We start from the raw sequence: 20,725 nt of genomic DNA on the forward strand, positions 1-20,725 counted from the left end.
TGTAATTATTGGAGGTTTCCTATTAAAACGGAACCAAAACTTATATGTATTTTTTTTAATGGAAAATAATTAATAATCCAAAATTTAATGGAATGCTCCTTAAAATTTTAATTGTATTTAGTAAGCAAATTAATTTTTTATTTTATTTTTAAAATACCAACTATTATGAGTTTAATTTGTTAGAATGAACAGGAACACTATCATTGTCTTTGTTATGTTAAACTAATAGCATATTGAAGTCATTTTTTTTTTCGAAACACAACTTCAACCGCATAGATTTTTATTGATTAAGACAAATCTAGTTTTAAATATATAAATCTTAACTTATCCAAAGTAAGAGTATCTAAACCAAACAATGTACCTAATCATGAACAATATAGCTGGAGTAAGTAAGGTGTCGAACACATGAGAAAAAAAGATATACCATTAAATAAACTTCCCAGTTAATAAATAAAAGGGGGATTTAACTATTCGATTATCAAATAACTAAAGACAATACCTCAAATAAAAATAATCAAACAATAATTAAAAATGTAACACCCATTTTCTAGAATTAACTGGTTAAGGGTTTAGAAGGATCGGAGGTAAGGTTTTTGGGAAAAACCTTGCACGACGACGTGATGATTGGGCTGTCATGTTGTGACGTGCCAATTGAATGCCATATTTTTGGAATGGGTGCCACGACGTGACAGGTAGAGTGTCACGACGTGGCAAAAGCTACATCCTAAGTCCATGAATTTTTAGGGTGTCTTCCATATATAAATCCATTAACTCATAACTTTGGGTATCCTCTTCAATCCCTTCCAAATGAAACCCTATCCCCCTTGAAGATTTGAGGGCTTGTCCTTTTGGTTTGAAGACTAATTCTTAGTCTTTGGTGGAGTTTGAAGAAAGAGGAAGATCATCTTGGTGCAAGGGTGTAACATTCGAGATTTAGTGGTATGTTCCTTTTTAATCCTTATTGTGAATTCTTTTCATTTTAGACCCTAGACAAGTACGTTGGGTGTACTGGCTCGTTAGATGGTCGTGGAGGCGCCCACGTACGTTGGGCGTACGCTAAGCAGGAACAAACCCTAATTTTTAAGGTTTGTACCCTATTTAAACAAGTTATGTTGCCTTGGTGGTATCTTTTGGTTAGCCTCCACTCCCCTAAACCCTAAGAACGAAACCCTAAGTGCCATTTGTGAGTTTTGAGCTTGGAAGTGAGTTTTGGTGGTGTTTTTGGTGATTTGAAGGAAGAAGAGCACTTAGAGATTTCCTTGGTGTGGCTTAAGCTTGTAGATCCAGAACCATCATGAACTTTGCAAGCTATTTGAGGTATAAAGGTCTTAACTTGATGATTTCTTATGATGGATCTAGTTTAGGGCCTTGTTATGCATTTTTGGGTCTTTTAAGCCTTGTTTGGAAGTATGGGCTACTCCAGTAACTTAGGATGATAGACCTATGCTTTTCTTAGGTCCCTTGTTCATAAAAATGATAACTTGATGGGTTTTGTTCAATCATGCAAGGTTGATGTTTCTCTTAATGGAGTTAAGATGCTACAATTGGACCTTGGGGTGTTTTTAGCTATGCAAAGGTTTAAAGTCTTCAAATTTATGGGTTAGGACCTTAATATGATGTTATTTTCTGGATTAGATGATAAGTTCTTAAGTGGTTAATTCGTTTGGCCAAAGGTTTAAGATTAGGCCAGTACGCGGGACATACTCCTAGGTACACTAAGCGTACTGGGTGCGAGCCCGTTTCCAGATTGATTACATACGCAGGGCATACGAGCCTGGTACGCCGAGCGTACACTAGCCAGTGGGTCGAAGAAGTGTGGGCTTAGTTTATTTTTGTGCTATGTTTTGATTGGGCTTGACCCTTAACTCCTATGGATCATTTTTGGACTTTGGGCTATAGTTGGACATTGGACCTTCTTAGATTGGGCCATATTGGGCCTTGGTTTCCATTTAGGAATTTAGGCTTTTGGGAGTAAATGGGTTGGGCCTTGGTTTGGGCCAAATAGGAAAAAGGGTAAAATGGTCTTTTACCCTGGATGTTGGACAAGTGATCTAGATTCTTGATTATAGGTTAAGACCCAATTATTTATTGGGTATTATTGATGATGTTAGCGATGGGATTTTTACGAATCAGCAGTCCGAGCTTTTATCCGAGATATTCAGCAGCTTGAGGTGAGTTTCCTCACTGTATTCGGCAGGTCGAAGGCACCACCGCTGACAATTGGTTTATTAGGATTAGGATGCTAGTTGTCTGTGTGACTCTACATGTATGATATCTGTTATGTATACCGGGCGGGGCCCGATGCCAGATGGGGCCTAATGATTATCTTGTATGCTATTTATCTTTGTGATTCTTGCATGTGTTTATGTGTTTGTATGTTGATAAGGCGGGGCCCGATGATGGGCGGGGCCATTATGTGTTTGATATGTATGGTATGTGGTATTTTGGGAAACTCACTAAGCTCCGTGCTTACAGTTTTCAGTTCATGTTTAAGGTACTTCCAGATCGAAAGGGAAGATCTCGGGATGATCACATTGCACACACCTTGATTGTTCCACATTTTGTTTGACTATAATGTATTTGGGTGTTTGATTACATTTTGATTTTTATTATGGTTCCGCAAACATGTTTTTGAAAGATGGTTTTATTAATCTAAAAACAAAATTTTTGGTCTTAAATTTTGGGACGTTACAAAGGGAGTAAAGAACTGTCTTGGATTCACCATCTACTTCAGATTTCTGAGTTATTGAAGGCATAAACTTCTCATCCTGACTTATGTTCTTCTTGGTCAAGTTTGATTCCTTTTTATAAGGTTTTGGTCCCTTCGTTGGATGCTCTTGGAGTTTGAAGAACTCCAAAGCTTGTGATGGCTTTTATAAGGATTTAGACTTTCGTGGAATAAGAAAAAGGACCATGTTTGGAGTATCTTGTGTCATGCTCAAGTTGTAGCCTTATAAAGGATTTAATGGACTTAGAATGTTAGATCTAGCATTAGTTTAGAGTTCTAATGGATAAAGTTGGAAACTTTATCCATTAAGTCAATATATGTTAACACGCTGTCACACACGTATTAAGCAAATAAAATATTGTTGTTGGTTGCACTAAAAATATAGCACAGGGAAGCAGGGTCGAATCCTCAGGAACACAGCCTAAAAGTCAATGCCTTTTTGCATCACGCACAATCTAGTCAATACAAAATTTATTAAGAAGGGGGATTTTAATTATAAACTAAAAACTATAAATGCAGTGTGATGTGTATTTAATGTGTTTATATTTTTATTCAATTTTTAAATTTATAAAAGCTATTTCCTTCATAGACTATTAAACACACTAGGCAGTGTACCTAATCGTGCAATAATATAGCTACGGTAAGAACGAGTGTCGAACTCAAGGAACGGTGTTTTAACTAACTTTATTCTACTATTAACTAAATACTAATGAAATTTGAAAAGGTTTTGGTTTCCTAGTTTTGCAAGACTAGATACTTCAATTATCAAACAAACTAATTATCACTTAATTCAGCTAACACTAACTAAAGCAAATTAACAAGTATGAATTAACCAAGGTAAGTAAGAGACTTTCGTTTAGCTTTGGATTTATTTGTTATTATGATTGATTTATGGAAGTGCAATGGATTTAGTTTCTTTAGTTACCGATTCCTAATATGACCAAATTAGTATTCACTAACTTAATCCTTTAGCAAACTAGTTTATTTATTCGGTGATCAAGCGGACAAACTTACAAGCTTACTAGTGTTTGGTTCGGATTGATTAGACTTATAATTAATTGACCAATTTAGTTTATTGATTCAATTTAATACATGATTTGTCGTCATATATTAGCTTCTATACCCTTTTACCTACTTTTCTACTTAACCCTAGGTTTTATTCAAAACTCTAGTCCTACAACTTTGCAAATCACAAGATCATAAGATTGAAATTTAACTAAGATAGATGGTCATACTAGCCTAATCAAATTCAACAATAAGTAGAGAAAATAGTTATCAAAAGTACTTAAGGTTCTTTAATAAGCTAAATCAACAATAACCAAATATCCAAATCCAAACCATAAATCAACCACATAAACTTAATTCGTCCTAGGCTTAACGAAAGTCATTAGTATTTAGCTCATGATTTCAGCAAACAAAAGCACAAAAACGAAATTCAAGGTATTTGACATAGCAAAATCTAATGAAAAATCGAAGTGCAGAATTTAGTTACCTTAATGCTCCCCCTTATAAAGTTGTGAATGAAATTCTTGCTTCCAAGCCTTAGAACCAGTGTATTTCCTTCAAAAGTGTCGAATTATCCAGAGCAAAAGTATTTGATTCGGAGGTTAAGGTGATCTATTTATACTTTTCCCGAAATCAGAGCACCACATCGTGGTAAGTCCACCATGCTGTGGTAATCGTGTTTATCCCATGTTTTACAAGTCTTCGAAGTGAATCGTGATTCTTCAAGTTGCCACGCCGTGGGGAATTCACCACGTCGTGTTGGGGTTTATTTTCTTAATTTTAGAGCTTTGGTTCAAACTCCCAACTTCCAGCATCCAGCTTCCAGCTTCCTTTTTCTCAAAGCTTGTCTTTTGGTCCCTACAACACGATTCATAGCAAATTAAGTATCTTTTTGTTCTAATAAGGGTATAAAAGTAATAAAAATATTAAGATATGTTGTATAATTATGTGTATCGATATACACATATCAAAATACCCCACACTTAATCTTTGCTTGCCCCCAAGCAAATTGATTTTTAATTTCACCAGCAAAATACAAAACAATCCATTTCAATCCCAACCATTATCCTAAGACCTCAATGCATGTATTTGTATCTATAATTCCTAAGAACTCCCCATTCATAAATACTCACAATCCCTATGAACCTTCACCCCTTAGCTTATATGACACTCATTGAGTCATTTCTGCAACCCTCCGAATCAATCTCAGAAATCTTTCTTGACCTCAATGTATTTTTGACTAAACAACCAAGCATACATAAATTCTAGAAATTACAACTTTGATACCACAATGGAGCTCTTTGAATTCTTCACTTTGTTGTATATTTAATCTTTGATTAGTTTGAATTCAACACCTTCCTTGTTTGATTTTTTGTATCTTCAACTTTTTGGATTTCTTCAGAATTTCTGATCTTTTGATCTTCATACTTTGATAACTCCAAAATTCTTTTACTTTTCGGTAATTTCTCTCTCTCTTTTTTTACATGTATTCTCACTTTTTTCTCTCTTTCACTCAAATAATACATGCTTAAGCAAGGAGCTAGCTTCAACCTTTATTGGTTAAGGTGTTAGTCTAAGTGCAATGACTACCTAAGCTTTCCTGGATGGATTTCAGGTTTAGGCTACAAAACGTGTTATGCCATATAAGCTACCAGATTACCTTTCATACTTCATGACTTTTCACTAGGAAATGGGAAGCCACAAATACACTATAACATGTGTTGGCTCAAGTAAACATTTGCTTTCTCTTCAGATCATCCCATACTTCATTGGACAAATTTTTAGTTATTAGCTAAGTTTCCTAAGTTATACTATTTAGAAACTATTAATGCAAAAATTTTAAAATCAAATGCTTTTTCTTATTCAATATACCCCCTACCCTACACTTATTTCATGCAATGCCCTCATTGCATGGTATGCAAAACATAAAATTAAAAGGAAGGAGAAAAAGGAACAGACTCCCTTGGGATTGAAGATGCATCTCGAAACGTGGGAAAGACTTCCAGCTTGCTTGAACGTGTGGGAACGGAAGTAGAAATTAGAATAGCTGCCTCCTTAGGCTTTGAAAAGCTCCCCCACAACATAGGAAAGTGTCAACCATGTCGTAGCAGCCGGGATAATTCTTCATTATGTCGTGAAATTCTATGGTGTGGGAACAACTCATCCATACCATGAGAATGAATATAAGATAGGAAACACTACTCTTGATCATGTAGAATACTGAAAGGGCTAGAGCAAACTTCGAAAACGGACTTGAAAATCAACACGTCATGGTGGATATCACCACGTCGTGGTAACCCAAACAAAACATTTTTTTGGTGTTAGAAACTCCGACAACACGGCGTTGTGTGTAGTACCACGTCGTGGTGGCCTTGAAATTGCAAAATCTGGTTCCCTAAGGTACTTAATTGCGAACTATATGTTGCACCAATTTATGTATAAAGCTATTGGATGTGACTCCTCATTCTATGACTCAAATAAACACCCGAAAAATGTGCTCAAATCTTGCTTCTCTCGACGTCTCCTAAGCGTGTTCTATAAAGAACCTTCGTTTGACATTAGTACCCTTACTTGGACTCTAGAATGATACCTGGAAATAAAACAAAGAAAAGTAATGCAAGAAGGAAACATTGTCAACAACCAAAACAAAGAAATAATTGTTCAACTACCACACCAAATAAAAAAAATAAAAACTATAATCAAGCAAGTCTAAAGACCACCAAATAAAAAGGATAAAATCTCAATCTTCCTCATCGTCTCCTCCTCCACCAATTCCTCTTGCGCCTCCTTGTTGCTCCCTCCTTAATTCCCCCCAACTTGGAACATATGGATATGAATGAGGGAAATGTTCGGGTTGAGTCACATGCATTTGTTGCATGAGGTGGTCTAATCCCATGTTAGTGAAGTTGATAACCCAAGCAAAATTATTATCAAACCTCCTCATAGCAATGTTATAAGGATCCACTGGCATTTCATCATTGGTTGGGACAACTGGTGGCTCCTCTCCTTTGAGTTCATTTTCCCTTGGTCCTACCCGCCTCAGAATTCGGCCCCGCGGAGTGTCATCGGGAATACCAAAATTACCAAATCCATGATCAACAACCATATTCGCCCTCTTATAAAGAAGTGTAGAAAAGGGCTTTTGTGGCTCCATAGTCAACATCATGGCTTTGCGTTTGTCAAGTATGCCATATGAACACGCAAGCCAGGCAATCAATATACCACCATATAACCGAGACCATCGCCTATCTTTTCCCATTCGGGCCGCAAAAAAATCCGGCAACAGAAACGGTAGGTCCACATGAGTATTGTCGGAAGTAAGGGCCCATAAGAAAAAGACGTCTATAGTTGGGCACTTATCCCTTCTTGTTGTTGATTAATAGTGTTGGTGATTAGGCGGTGCAGCAATCGATGGACATGAGAATGGATGTCACTCTCTCATGCAGTTCCTTTTACATAGACTGCATTTGCAATTGCATTCCAATGAAATTCTGCTTTAAACCCCTCTGTATTTCTAACACAACCTGCAATATATTGCTGATAAGATTTGGAATGAACTTTGGACGGAAGGTAAATCTCCGTCCTTAGTGAAAAATCCGCAAGGCTAAGAGTGCGCCTCTCGCCGTCGAGGCAAAAAGTGAGGTTGTTGTCAGCATAAATGCCATCCTTCCTTGAAAAAGACACCGTGGCTAGAAGATCGATGAGTAGTTCCTGGTACACGATCTCTTGAATTTGGAATATCCGCCTCCACCCTAGACAAAGAAATTGCCCATGAACTCCATTAAACGATTTATCAAGATATGGTTCAATTGCTTCCATCCATTCGGTTTCGCTCATCCACTGCCAATCTACCACTACAAGCACATGACTTTCCGTTGCTTTAGCCAATCCAACTTTGGATTCCATCTAGTATTAACCTCGGGCCCGCAGGAAAGTGTACCACGGAAAGTCGGGACCACTTCCGGGTTGGTTGCGTCTTGGTCGGCTGGCCATGTATGCAAAATAATCACAAAGAACACACAAAGAACCCTGTGCATTATTATAATCAAAAGACAACAGAAAAGGCCTTCAAAAAATATCACCACGACGAGGACCACGACGATTCTTCGTGGTCGACGTGTTGTCGTGAGACCTGGTTAAATCGGACCATATTCCACACCATTTCAACTCAATACAAGTTCAAGGTTTATTCTAAGCATAATCGTGTTTATTCCGTGTTTTACAAGTCTTCGAAGTGAATCGGGATTCTTTAAGTTGCCACGTTGTGGGGAATTCACCACGTCGTGTTGGGTATTATTTTCTTCATTTTAGAGCTTTGGTTCAAACTCCCAACTTCTTGCATCCAACTTCCTTTTTGCTCAAAGCTTGTCTTTTGGTCCCTTCAACATGATTCATAGCAAATTAAGTATCTTTTTGTTCTAATAAGAGCATAAAAGTAATAAAAATATTAAGATATGTTGTATAAGCATGTGGATATGCACATATCACAATGATATTAAATCAAACGAAAATCAATAATAAAAACAGTTTCAGTTCTGCTGAGACTTTCCTTATCATGCAACTAACCCATATCTGATTATTTGAGATGCGTTCTATTTAAGCTGGTACTGAGAAAATGTAACACCCGATCCGCGGTACGTATTTAAATTCAAGTATTATTCATGTTTTGCCCTTGGACTCGGCAAGTTGGAGGCCCAACTCGTCGAGTAGACTCGACTTTGGACCCGGAGGTTTAGTGACCTACTCGACGAGTTGGGGGACTGACTCGACGAGTAGGAGCTGTCTGGATGAAACCCTAATGTTAGGGTTTGCACCCTATTTAAACGTCTTATTCTGCCTCAACCCAGCCCCCATCGTCCCTCCCAACCTAGAAAAACCCTAAATCTAAACCCTAAGTCTTTTTTGAGTGTTCTTAAGCTTTTTGGTGACTTTTATGTGCATTTGAAGTTGGAAGAGAAAAAGAAAGCTTAGGATTTCAAATGGAAGCTAGTAGATCTAGAGGTTTTGCTTCATTCTCAGTTCATTCAAGGTAAAAAGCTTGAACCCTGACCATCTATCTCCTATATCTTGTTTTGGGGCTATTTTCTACCTTTTATAAGTTTTGAGAGGCTATACTCGGATTTGTATGTATATTTGGAGTTGCACTTTAGATCTGGAACCATTGAGGGTACCCATGGCATAAAGGTGACAACTTTATGGCCTTGGGAGACCCATGCAACATATAAACCCCTTTTTATGGCTTTTTGAGCCAAAGGCCCCAAGCATGGATATCAAGTTTGTAGCTTTATGTATAAAATGGACCCTAGGAGGCCAGATCTATGGTTTTGATGCATTAAGACCCATTATAATCGATTGAATAGTTTTGGAAAAGAGGGACTCAGCGAGTCCAGTCGCATTTTCCCAAATGCCTTCTTGAAATGGTCTTTGGTTGAGTGGAAGGAACACTCAGCCTGTTAGGAGTTTGTTATGGACTTGAAGATCGAAGGACTGGACGAGTTCAAGGAGGAACTCGGCGAGTTCAAGGCAATGTCCCAACCACATGAAGACGGACTCGGTGAGTCATAGACTGAACACTTTCATATGGATGAAGATGAACTCGACGAGTTCAAGGACGAACTCGGCGAGTCGGTTGAAGATAGTCTGATGTGTTGTTGAAGGCGGACTCGTCGAGCTCTTGCTAGACTTGACTGGTAGGGACGAGATTATGACATTTTGTGGTCATGGGGACGCGGTGAGTTGGTGGACCAACTCAACAAGTCGAGTCAACCAGATGTTGACTTTGACCATTACCTTGACTTTGACTGGGACTTGAGTGACCCTTGTAAGGGTTATGAGTATGAATTAATAAATTAGAAAAGTTGTCATATAGGGATTGAGGAGTCGAGGAGAGTCGTTTTTCACACCGAGGACAGTGCAGGCACTACATGGCATTCAGGTGAGTTACCTTCCAGTAGAAGTGGGTCTAAGGCACCAAGGCCGACCCACTAGTAGTTGACTATAGTAAAGATGATTATCTAAGTGATAATTGTCTTGTTGCTATTATTAGATGTGTTCTATGTGCCAGTATGATATGTTCTATGTGCTAGTAGTATTAGGAAGGGGAATAGTCCCCGATTCGGTCATTAGGAGTGAAGGGTAGGTCGGACACCCCAAATATGTCTGACATCATGATTATGATATATATTAATATGTGATAGTAGTAAGGGTGAAATAGTCCCCGTGACCGATTGAGATAAACCGGAGGGTAGGCAGGCACCCCAGAATAGCCTGACACAGGTAGGTCAGCACCCCATAATGGCTTGACATGGGTAGGTCAACACCTAGAATGACTTGACACGGGTAGGTCGGGTACCCCAGAACTGCCCGACAGTATGTATGGTTGTATGGTATGTGGTATGATGGGGGAACTCACTAAGCTTCATGCTTACCGTTTTTAGTATTGGTTTTAGGTACCTCTTCAGCTAAGGGGAAGGAGCCGACAGGGTAGCAGCGCATCGCACACATATGATTTCGGCTTTGAGAACCTTGGGATTATACTTTGACATTTTTCTATTTGACGTGTGGTTTTCGAGACTTGTGATTTGTGACTTGATGTTTTGAAATGATAGCAACGATGTTTTCCGTAAACTATTTTTATAAGTAATGTAATTAAACAAAAAAATTTGAATCTCAATTTTGGGATGTTACAAGTTGGTATCAGAGCCTTGGTTTGAGGGATTCGGGCACACCATCGGGGGTTTCTGGACTCAAACCGAGGCTTGAAGGATTTTTACAAGAAAAATAGTTTTCTAAAATTTAAAAATAAGGAGTTTGGGAAGAACAAGGTGTGTTATGCGTGTGACCAGTCGAGCTCAAGTAAGTTTTCCCCAAGATACCCATACATGTTATGTTATGTTATATGATATGATTATGAGAACTGCATGCTAGACTAGGGTTAAGGATCTAGAGAGGATGCCTTGTATGCATGTTATGTGATTATGAGAACTGCATGCTAGATTACGGCTAAGGATCTAGGAAGGATGCCTTACATGCATGTTGCATGAGTTTATTGAGCTGTATACTAGGGCTGGTTAGTCAGCAGTATGGTATCCTGATTAGGTCATGCTTGGTAATGGTTACTCAATGCACAAATGTTGCTTGCTTTGTGCTGATAGGGGTTCCAGCTAGCTTTAACTAACTAGTAAGCGAATATGTAATAGTATCCACAAGCTAGTTAGGGAAAGATGGTAGGGACTCCTTGTGCAGCTGATGGCGGAGAGTAGGTCGGAGAGTGCCCTAGGACAAGCCTAGGATGTGATTAGTTTGGAAAGCAATATTAGCAAAAGGGACTTGGTGAAGTCGAAGCAATCCTTGAGGAAAGTACGGATAGATGTGGAAGGTAGTATGGGCCCGTACTACTGGAAGCAGAGGATCCGTACTCGAATCAAGGAGCGCTAAGATAGAACTAGGAAACTTGGAGAGTGTGTGAGACCTCTCGAGAGTATGTACGACCCTGACGTCTATGATTTTTATTTCAGAATGGCGATCACGCGATATGGAGCAGGAGGTTCAGGGTTTGGATCAGGATCAGGATCAGACTTGGGTGCGGGATCCGAGCAGGTTGATGACAGGCTACGCAAGTTCATCGTGTATAAGATCACGATAGGTATCCTTGAGGCGACCCCAGTCATTTTTGGGTCGATCAAGGAGGGGATTATTGAGTTGATGGAGGATCGCCTCCGGACATTCAAGAGTGACTTGGCGCTCATCCAGTCGGGTTGACACACATTGTTCTTCAAAGACTCCAGGGGGAGTGGTGTGCTAGACTTTCATGGGGCGAAGGACCACATTGCTGACAAGAGATGGATCGCAGACATCGAGTCTGCACAGTTGATGAGCTTCTTCCCAAAGGGGTTGAAGGTTCGCTTTGTTGCGGGTTGTTTGAGGGATAGAGCTAGGGATTGGTGGGAGTCATTTGGTGACTCACTGGGAGCCCCAGCTGTCAAGGATATGACTTGGTTAGACTTTGTGACCAGGTTTAGGGCTGAGTTTGCGCCAGCTGTGGAGATTCAGCAGCTGGCCAGGGAGTTTCTTGGCATGAGATAGACTACGGAGTCAGTGGCGGAGATCACCGCCAAGTTCCGAGAGTGGGCCTTGTTGGTACCTCAGTATGCATGGGATGAGGAGATGCGGAAGACCCACTATCATGATATGTTGAGGGCCGATATTCGGGAGCATGTCAGCTACTCAACCTGCCCGACCCTGGAGTCCATGATTGCCAGGGCGAGGGAGAGGGTGATTGATTTGGAGCACCTCAGGAAGAGGAAGGAAGAGGCAGAGTAGGTTTCTGGGGTTTCGGGGAAGAAACCCAAGGGATCCGACACTAGGTCGAAGGGCCAGCTGGGCTAGAGTCGCTGCAGAAAATGCGGCAGGCCGCATGAGGGAGCTTGTAGAGCAGGATCATCAGGCTGCTATAAGTGCAGCAAGAAGGGACACTTTGGCATGGATTGTACTGCTCCTGCCCCTACAGTTTAGATGTTAGGCCTGAATTGCTTTCATTGCAATCAGAGGGGCCATAAAAAAGGCCAACTGCCCCACGTTGACAGCAGCAGCAACGCCAGTGGTGGCGCCAACTCCAGCGACTACACAGGTTACGGATGGCTGGAAGGTCAAGTCAGAGGCTCCATTGGTGAGGAGCCGAGCTTTCCATTTGACAGTCAAGGAGGCACGCGCCGCACCCAATGTGGTGACGGGTATAGTTTCTTCTCTCTAACTTTTATTATATGTCGCTTGTGATATTGATGTATTATGTTATATGTTCTATTTAGGATCGTTCGATGTGAACAGTATCCCAGTTCAGGTGTTGTTTTATTTGGGTGCTACCCGATCATTTGTCTCTCTTGCTCTTAGCAAGAGGTTCCCTGAGTCTTCGGGCATGTTAGATTGCCCTCTAAAGGTCGAGATTGCGGACGACCGATCAGTGCAGACATCAGAGGTTTTAAGGGATTGCATTTTGAGGTTGTTCGAGGAGCGCTACTTGGTAGACTTGGTTCCCATACTGTTGCGGGATAACAAGGTTATTATAGGCATGGATTGGTTGAGCCCCAATGAGGCGGTGATCGACTGCGCACAACAGTTGGTTCGGGTTAGGACCCCAAGTGGGGGACAACTAGTGATTCAGGGTGAGAGGCCACAACGTGGACCAACTTTATGTTCAACAACGAGGGCTAGACGCTACCTCCAGTAGGGGTATGCAGGGTATGTCGCTTATGCTTGGATACTCGGGATACGAGCAAGGCGAATGTGAGTGGCGTGCTGGTGGTATGAGAGTAAGCGGATGTATTTCCATAGGAGCTGACTGGAATAACTCCGGAGAGGCAGGTAGAGTTCATGATCGACCTAGTCCCTCGTGCGGCTCCGATAGCCAAGGAACCGTATCGGTTGGCTCCTCCTGAGATGCAGGAGTTGTCTACACAACTGTAGGTTCTGTTAGACAAGGGATTCATTAGACCGAGCAGTTCACCCTGGGGAGCCCCGATTCTATTTGTGAAGAAGAAGGACGGGTCGCATCGGATGTGTATATGTAACGCCTGGGTTTCAGGGCTAAGCATTTTTGTCAATATAATAGTCTAGTTCAACTCTTGTAACTCTTTTTGAAGTAATAAAGATGAAATATTTGAGTATTATGTGAATTATATGTGTTTATTATTTAATTATAAATGTATAATTAATAAAGAATAAAAATGAGCGTCAAAATTAAAGTGTGAGATAATCCCGATATCTCTACATAAAGTTGTAGAATATGTCTCAAGGTTTCCGTGCATATAAGGAACGCCGAAATCCGAGTTATAACGAAGAAGTTATGACCCGTCGAAGTTTCATGACAGAACCGACACGATACCGGGAAGCGTGAATAGTGAATTTATGATAGAGCGAGATTTAGCCTTAGTGATCTAAACGAAAGTCATAGAATATGTTAAACTAAGAACATCGATAAAAAGAACGCCCAAATCTGACTTCGTATGAGGAAGTTATGATTTTTCTAAGATTTAGCATAGCAGTGCACGGCCCGAAATCTGAATTTTAGATCGGTCGATTTTTAGCCGACGGGATCTAAATGAAAGTTGTAGTACTCGTAACTACCAACGCGTGGATATAAAGAACGTTGATAATAGAGCTCGTATGCGAAAGATATGGACGAAGCTTAGTCCCTACTTTTCGAGCGCGGCGAATTCGATACAGTTTTGTAAATCCGAGATAAAATGAGAATTAGCCAACGAGGTCTAAATGAGAGTTGAAGATCTCATTAATAGGAACTCAACGGTAAAAAGACAGACAAAAACGGAACTCGTATGCGAAAGTTATGGACGAAGCTTAGTCTCTACTTTTCGAGCGCGGCGAATTCGATACAGTTTTGTAAATCCGAGATAGAATGAGAATTAGCTAACGAGGTCTAAATGAAAGTTGAAGATCTCATTAATAGGAACTCAACGGTAAAAAGACAGACAAAAACGGAGCTCGTATGCAAAAGTTACGGACGAAGCTTAGAGACTACTTTACTATAAAACTCCTATAAATACAAGGGTGAACTTCTCATATTTTCTTCACACCATAAGCCTCTCTTTCTCTCTCTAACTTCTCTCTAGCCTCCCTAAACCCCTCCCAAGTCTAGGGAACCTCCCTATCACGAGAAGAAAGCCCCGGAGCGCCCGACGGCTCCGAGAAGAAAAGCTTTCGGCTCGGAAACGCTGCTCCAGCGAAGTCCGGTTTTTAATAAAAACCCATTGTAAGTGAGTTACGCCTATACTATATTTAATATAGCTTTTATTTAATTATAGTAACATTATTAGGACATTAAAATAATTATTTGGGCTATTATTATGAGTTATATTGAGTGTTATTTAACGCTTATATAATAGTAATAATAGCTAGACTATTAATTAGTCGCGATTAACGTTAAAACTAAACTCTAGTGGTATTAATACAAGGTTTGGTCAAGGAAAAATTGTTTTAAGAAGTAACGAAGAGCTGTCCGAGTGCCGAGTCACCACCTTACCAGGTGAGTGCATAGTTACTTTCATCTTACACATAGATATGAAGTATTTTATAAATTACGTGCTATGTGTGCATATTATCTGAATACTTGCTATCTATGTTGGATGAACATTGTTATACAGGTTTTCAATGATTTAAACTGTATATGTATTTTATATCTACGAAAATGTTGGGGTAAAACATGGGTAGATGTAATAGGTGATGTGTGATAAAATGATGAGAGGCCTCGATGTTGATGTTATTGATTCTGTCATCTAGCGGAGTATGGATGACGACCACGGACTCTTCTAGACAGTCCAGTGGAACACTAGCAGGCTCGCAACCTGTAGGTGTTTGTGAACGATGTGTTCACCGGTGTACTCCATCCCCCACATGGTTGCCTTTGGGACATTTATTGCCGAGGAATCCCCTTAGCAGTAGTGTCCGTCCCGATGATGATCCTTAGGCTAGGTCCCTTATGATAGGTGTTTAGGGACATAAAGTGAGGATAACGGGAACGGGTAATCGGGTTATTGTTGATTGATGAAATTAATAAACTTATTTATTGTGGGTTGAAAACCCTATGTGCTCACCAGGCTCCCAAGCCTGACCCACTCAGTTTCTTGTATTACAGGTAGTGGCGCATGAGCATAGGTGTGATGTTTTGGACGAGGGATTACGGATATAGGCCTGTAGATATGAAATAATGTAGTAAGGCTTATATTGTACTGTTTATGCTTTTGATCTGTACGAACATGACATCCCAAGTCTTTTAATGAAATACATTTCTATGGAAATGCTTTTGATAAATCTTTATCATATTTTTTTTGGGACAAATTCCGCAACACTTTCATTTAAAATGTAACTCTGATTTTTAAACAAAGCATAAACAAACCGGTCTTTTCTGGCCGTGATTTTGGGGATGTCACAGTTGGTATCAGAGCATTAGTTTAAGCGAACTAGGAATTTGTAGGATTTCTAGACTTAAACTTAGAATGCTAAGCGATGATTGTGAGGTGTGAGCACTAGCCTATTTTAGGAATTGTGCCTAAAATGCTTTTATGTGCTAAATGCTTTGTGCATAATATGTTGTTAATTGTTCGGATCTATGGTCTGTTGCCGACCGGATCTGGAAACTTTATGTGTTTAGGATTCTAAACGTACGACTACGATATTAGAGCTAACATGTAAACGTTTCGGAGTGATAAGGACGATTTAAACGTCTATCCTAAATAAAGATCTAAATTCACCTTATTCGGTGTATAGATCAAGATGGCAAGGACTCGTAGCGGAAACGTGAACGCGAATGGAGATAGGAACCAACCCCCAGTGGTTCAACAAATACCTGTTGTAGAAGAAGTTGCACCTGAGCCAGTCACGATGGCCGGAGTGCAAGCGATGATCCAGGCTATGTTGGATCGTCAAATGGAGGAAACTAGACGTTTGCTCCAGCAAAATCGAGAGGAAGGAACTATTCAAATCGAACAGCCCGAGTTGAACGAAGGGCAGACTGAGGAAGGAGACTACAGTGGAACTGTTGGTCAAGTCAACCAACCAATAGTTCAAGAAAATAACCAAGATGACGGATTCGAGAGAAATGGATGCAAGTACAAGGATTTTCAGACTTGCAAGCCATCGACTTTCACGGGAAAGGAAGATCCAATCGGAGTCATGGATTGGATCTTGGAGATGGAGTTAGCTTTCATGACATGCGGTTGCAGAGGGAAGCTACAGACCACGTTTGCAGTGCGTCAGTTTCGAGGAGGCGTTGTACGTTGGTGGAATACTTTGGGGAAGACTTTAAGCCCCAACAAACCCCTGGAACTGACATGGGCAGAATTTCTGGTACAATTCAAACGAAAGTACTGCTCAGCTCAAAACCTGCTCGAGCTAGAGAACCAGTTTCTAACCCTAAAGAAGGGGAGCATGTCAATCGATGAATACACGAACAACTTCACAGAAAAGATGGAATTTGCCTTGCGTCTTGTTCCGGATGAGCTGACGAAAATTGATAAGTACGCAAAGGGATTACCATGGGAGTACGCGGTGCCAGTGCGTCAGGCACCTACTTTGGAGGCAGCTATCTGGGCTGCCAAGTCTGTGGAGGATATGATTAAGGGAAGAGCTGCCAGCAAAGTCGAGGTTGGCGAGAAAAGGAAATTTGACGGATCCTCAAGGTCCAGTAAGAAGGGTAGATTCTCGAAGTCTGGTTCGAGAGGAGGAGGATCAGAAGCGAAGTGGTGTCACAAGTGCAAGAAAAAGCACTCTGGGAAGTGTGACGGAGGGGTCACTTGTTACAAATGCGGAAAGCCTGGGCACTATGCCAATGAATGCACGTTCACTAAGAAGGTCTGTTATGAGTGCAACGAGGAGGGGCACATTTCAAGGGATTGCCCGAAGAAGAAGGAGACAGGAAGACCCAACATACCACCGAAGCCGAAGGCGAGAGCCTTCCAGATGACGCTCGAGGCTGCAAAGGAGGCAGCAGACGTCGCTCCAGGTACCTTTCTTGTAAATGGTTTGCCTGCAAATATACTATTTGATTCCGGAGCCAACTACTCCTTTGTGTCGCATAAATTTGGTGGGAAATTAGCATTGCCTGTAGAAAAACTAGATAATGCCCTGATTGTAGAAGTTGCCAGTGGCAAATTCGTACCTATTAGTAATCGTATTAGGAACATCGTCATTGACCTAAACGGAAACGAATTCCACGAAGAGCTATTACCCATAGAGTTAAACGGTTTCGACATCGTTTTGGGTATGGATTGGCTTAGCGCCAACGATGCTGAGATTCAATGCCGAAAGAAGATAGTAAAGGTAAACCCACCCAGAAAAGAATCATTTATGGTGTATGGGGACAAACGCAGAGTGAATTCTGGAATCATCTCCCTGATGAAAGCCAGGAAATGTTTGTCCAAAGGATGTGCATCATACTTGGCATTCGTAATCGATGCCAAGAAGGAGAAGAAAGAGGTGCAGAATATACCGGTTGTGTGTGATTATCCGGAAGTCTTTCCCGAAGATCTTCCCGGATTACCACCTGATAGGCAAGTGGAGTTTCGTATAGACTTGTTACCAGGAACAACACCGATAGCAAAGGCACCTTACCGATTAGCACCGACGGAGATGAAGGAGCTCATGACGCAACTTCAGGAGCTGTTGGACAACGGTTTTATTCGACCTAGTTCATCACCCTGGGGAGCTCCGGTGTTATTCGTGAAGAAGAAAGACGGAAGTATGAGAATGTGTATAGACTACCGAGAGCTGAATAAGGCAACAGTGAAGAACAAGTATCCATTGCCGAGGATTGATGACCTATTCGATCAGCTGCAAGGTTCGAGCTACTTCTCAAAGATCGATCTTAGGTCAGGATATCATCAGCTAAAGGTGAGAAAGCAGGATATTGAGAAGACTGCATTCAGAACGAGATATGGACACTACGAGTTCTTGGTTATGTCATTCGGGCTAACCAATGCTCCCGCAGCATTCATGGATTTGATGAATAGGGTTTGTAAACCATTCCTCGATAAATCCGTGATAGTGTTCATCGACGACATTCTCATCTACTCAAAAAGCCAAGAGGAGCATGGAAAGCATCTACGGGAAGTATTAGAAGTGTTGAAGAAGGAGAAGCTTTTTGCAAAGTTCTCCAAATGCGACTTTTGGATACGGGAAGTCCAATTCTTGGGTCATGTTGTTAACCAGGAGGGAATAATGGTTGACCCCGCAAAGATCGAGGCTGTGATGAAGTGGGAACGTCCGAAAAGTCCCACGGAAATTCGAAGCTTTCTAGGATTAGCCGGATATTATCGACGATTTATCCAAGGCTTTTCTTCGATAGCTGCTCCATTAACAACTTTGACTCATAAAGGAGCTACATATACGTGGAGTGAGAAACACGATGAGGCATTCGAGAAACTAAAGAAGAAGTTATGTGAAGCACCGATACTTTCTCTACCCGATGGAGTCGAAGATTTCGCGGTTTATAGTGATGCTTCTGGAGTCGGGTTGGGTTGTGTTCTGACCCAAAGAGAAAAGGTGATAGCATACGCATCTCGACAATTGAAAGAGCACGAAAAGAACTACCCCACTCATGATCTGGAGTTGGCAGCGGTAGTATTTGCCTTAAAGATATGGAGGCATTACCTCTACGACACGAAGTGCAAGCTCTTCACTGATCATAAGAGTCTCCAGTACCTCTTTAATCAGAAGGAGTTGAACATGAGGCAACGACGTTGGCTAGAACTTCTCAAGGACTACGACTGTGAGATACTTTACCACCCAGGTAAAGCAAATATTGTTGCTGATGCTCTCAGTCGGAAAGTCAATCTTGAAAGGAAAAGGCCAAGAGCGTTAAGAATTGAAGTCGTCTCGACGATTGTGGAAAGCATCAGGAAAGCTCAAGAAGAAGCTTTAGAGAAAAATGACCGAAAGGAAGAACGTTTGGGAAGAACGTTAGTGTTCGGTACAAACAGTCGTGGACTGAAGGTATTCCAAGATCGAATTTGGGTACCTAAGATGGGAGGAATAAGAGATCTTCTAATGGAAGAAGCACACAAGACCATGTACTCGATTCATCCCGGTAGCACTAAAATGTATAGGGACCTAAAACCCTACTACTGGTGGCCGACGATGAAGCTCGATGTTGCGAAGTATGTGGCCGAGTGCGTAACATGTGCGAGGGTTAAGGCACAACATCAGAAACCGTATGGGAGTTTAGAACCCTTACCTGTACCCATGGGTAAATGGGAAGACATCACCATGGATTTTGTGACTAAACTGCCCAGGACGAAGAACGGTCATGACATGATTTGGGTAGTCGTGGATCGTTTCACCAAGAGTGCACACTTCATAGCAGCCAACGAGAAGTGGTCTATGGATAAGCTCGCAAATTCTTACGTGAAGGAAATTGTAAGACTTCACGGTGTCCCTCTTACGATTGTATCAGATCGTGATAGTCGTTTCACGTCAAGGTTTTGGAGGAGTCTACAAGAGGAGTTAGGTACAAAGTTGTGTTTGAGTACTGCTTACCATCCGCAAACTGATGGTCAGAGCGAAAGAACGATTCAGACGCTGGAAGATATGTTGAGAGCATGTACCCTCGAATTCCAAGGGAATTGGGACGAGCACTTACCTCTGGTAGAATTTTCCTACAACAATAGTTTTCACTCGAGCATCAAGATGGCTCCTTATCAAGCCTTGTATGGGCAGAAGTGTCGTACGCCGTCTTGTTGGCTTGAAGCCGGAGAGAAGCAGTTTATGGGCCCCGAGATAGTCCATGAGACTGCTGAGAAGTTGAAGGTGATTAGGGAAAGGATGTTAGCAGCCCAGGATCGTCAGAAGAGCTATGCTAACAAGAAAAGACGACCGATAACTTTCGAAGTTGGGGATTCCGTTTTGCTTAAAGTCTCACCGTGGAAGGGACTTATACGATTTGGGAAACTAGGAAAGTTGAGTCCAAGGTTTATTGGACCGTTCAAAGTTCTTCAGAAGATAGGGAACCAAGCTTACAAGCTGGAATTGCCCGAAGAACACAATGGTATTCATACCTTCCATGTGTGTTATTTGAGGAAATTCACGGGAGATGTTCCCGACAGAATTCCAATCTCAGAGTTAAGGATGGATGAAAATAAAAGGATGATCGAAGAGCCTGAGGCAATTGTTGACCGTAAGACTAAGAAGTTACGACGCAAGATGGTCGACTTGGTGCTAGTCCGATGGAAACATTCGAATGGGCCGAATCTCACTTGGGAAACAGAGGATGACATGATGAGTCGCTATCCACATCTGTTTGCTGATGCATGATTCCGGGACGGAATCATCCTAAGGGGGAGAGAATTGTAACGTCCGGGTTTCAGGGCTAAGCATTTTTGTCAATATAATAGTCTAGTTCAACTCTTGTAACTCTTTTTGAAGTAATAAAGATGAAATATTTGAGTATTATGTGAATTATATGTGTTTATTATTTAATTATAAATG

The 20,725-nt window shown here is 41.2% G+C and overlaps 1 long non-coding RNA gene across 1 annotated transcript; it reads left to right on the forward strand.

Moving 5' to 3' along the window:
- The first annotated feature begins 14,338 nt into the window (after positions 1–14,338).
- LOC145069841 (uncharacterized) lies at positions 14,339–15,514 on the forward strand. Its single transcript, XR_013689696.1, has 3 exons — positions 14,339–14,498; positions 14,701–14,771; positions 15,381–15,514. It is a non-coding gene; the product is annotated as an uncharacterized LOC145069841 (long non-coding RNA).
- The last annotated feature ends 5,211 nt before the right edge of the window (positions 15,515–20,725 follow it).

This window comes from Lactuca serriola, chromosome 1 (assembly GCF_051521515.1).
Source record: "Lactuca serriola cultivar US96UC23 chromosome 1, Lser_US96UC23_V15, whole genome shotgun sequence".
Classification (NCBI taxonomy): Eukaryota; Viridiplantae; Streptophyta; class Magnoliopsida; order Asterales; family Asteraceae; genus Lactuca; species Lactuca serriola.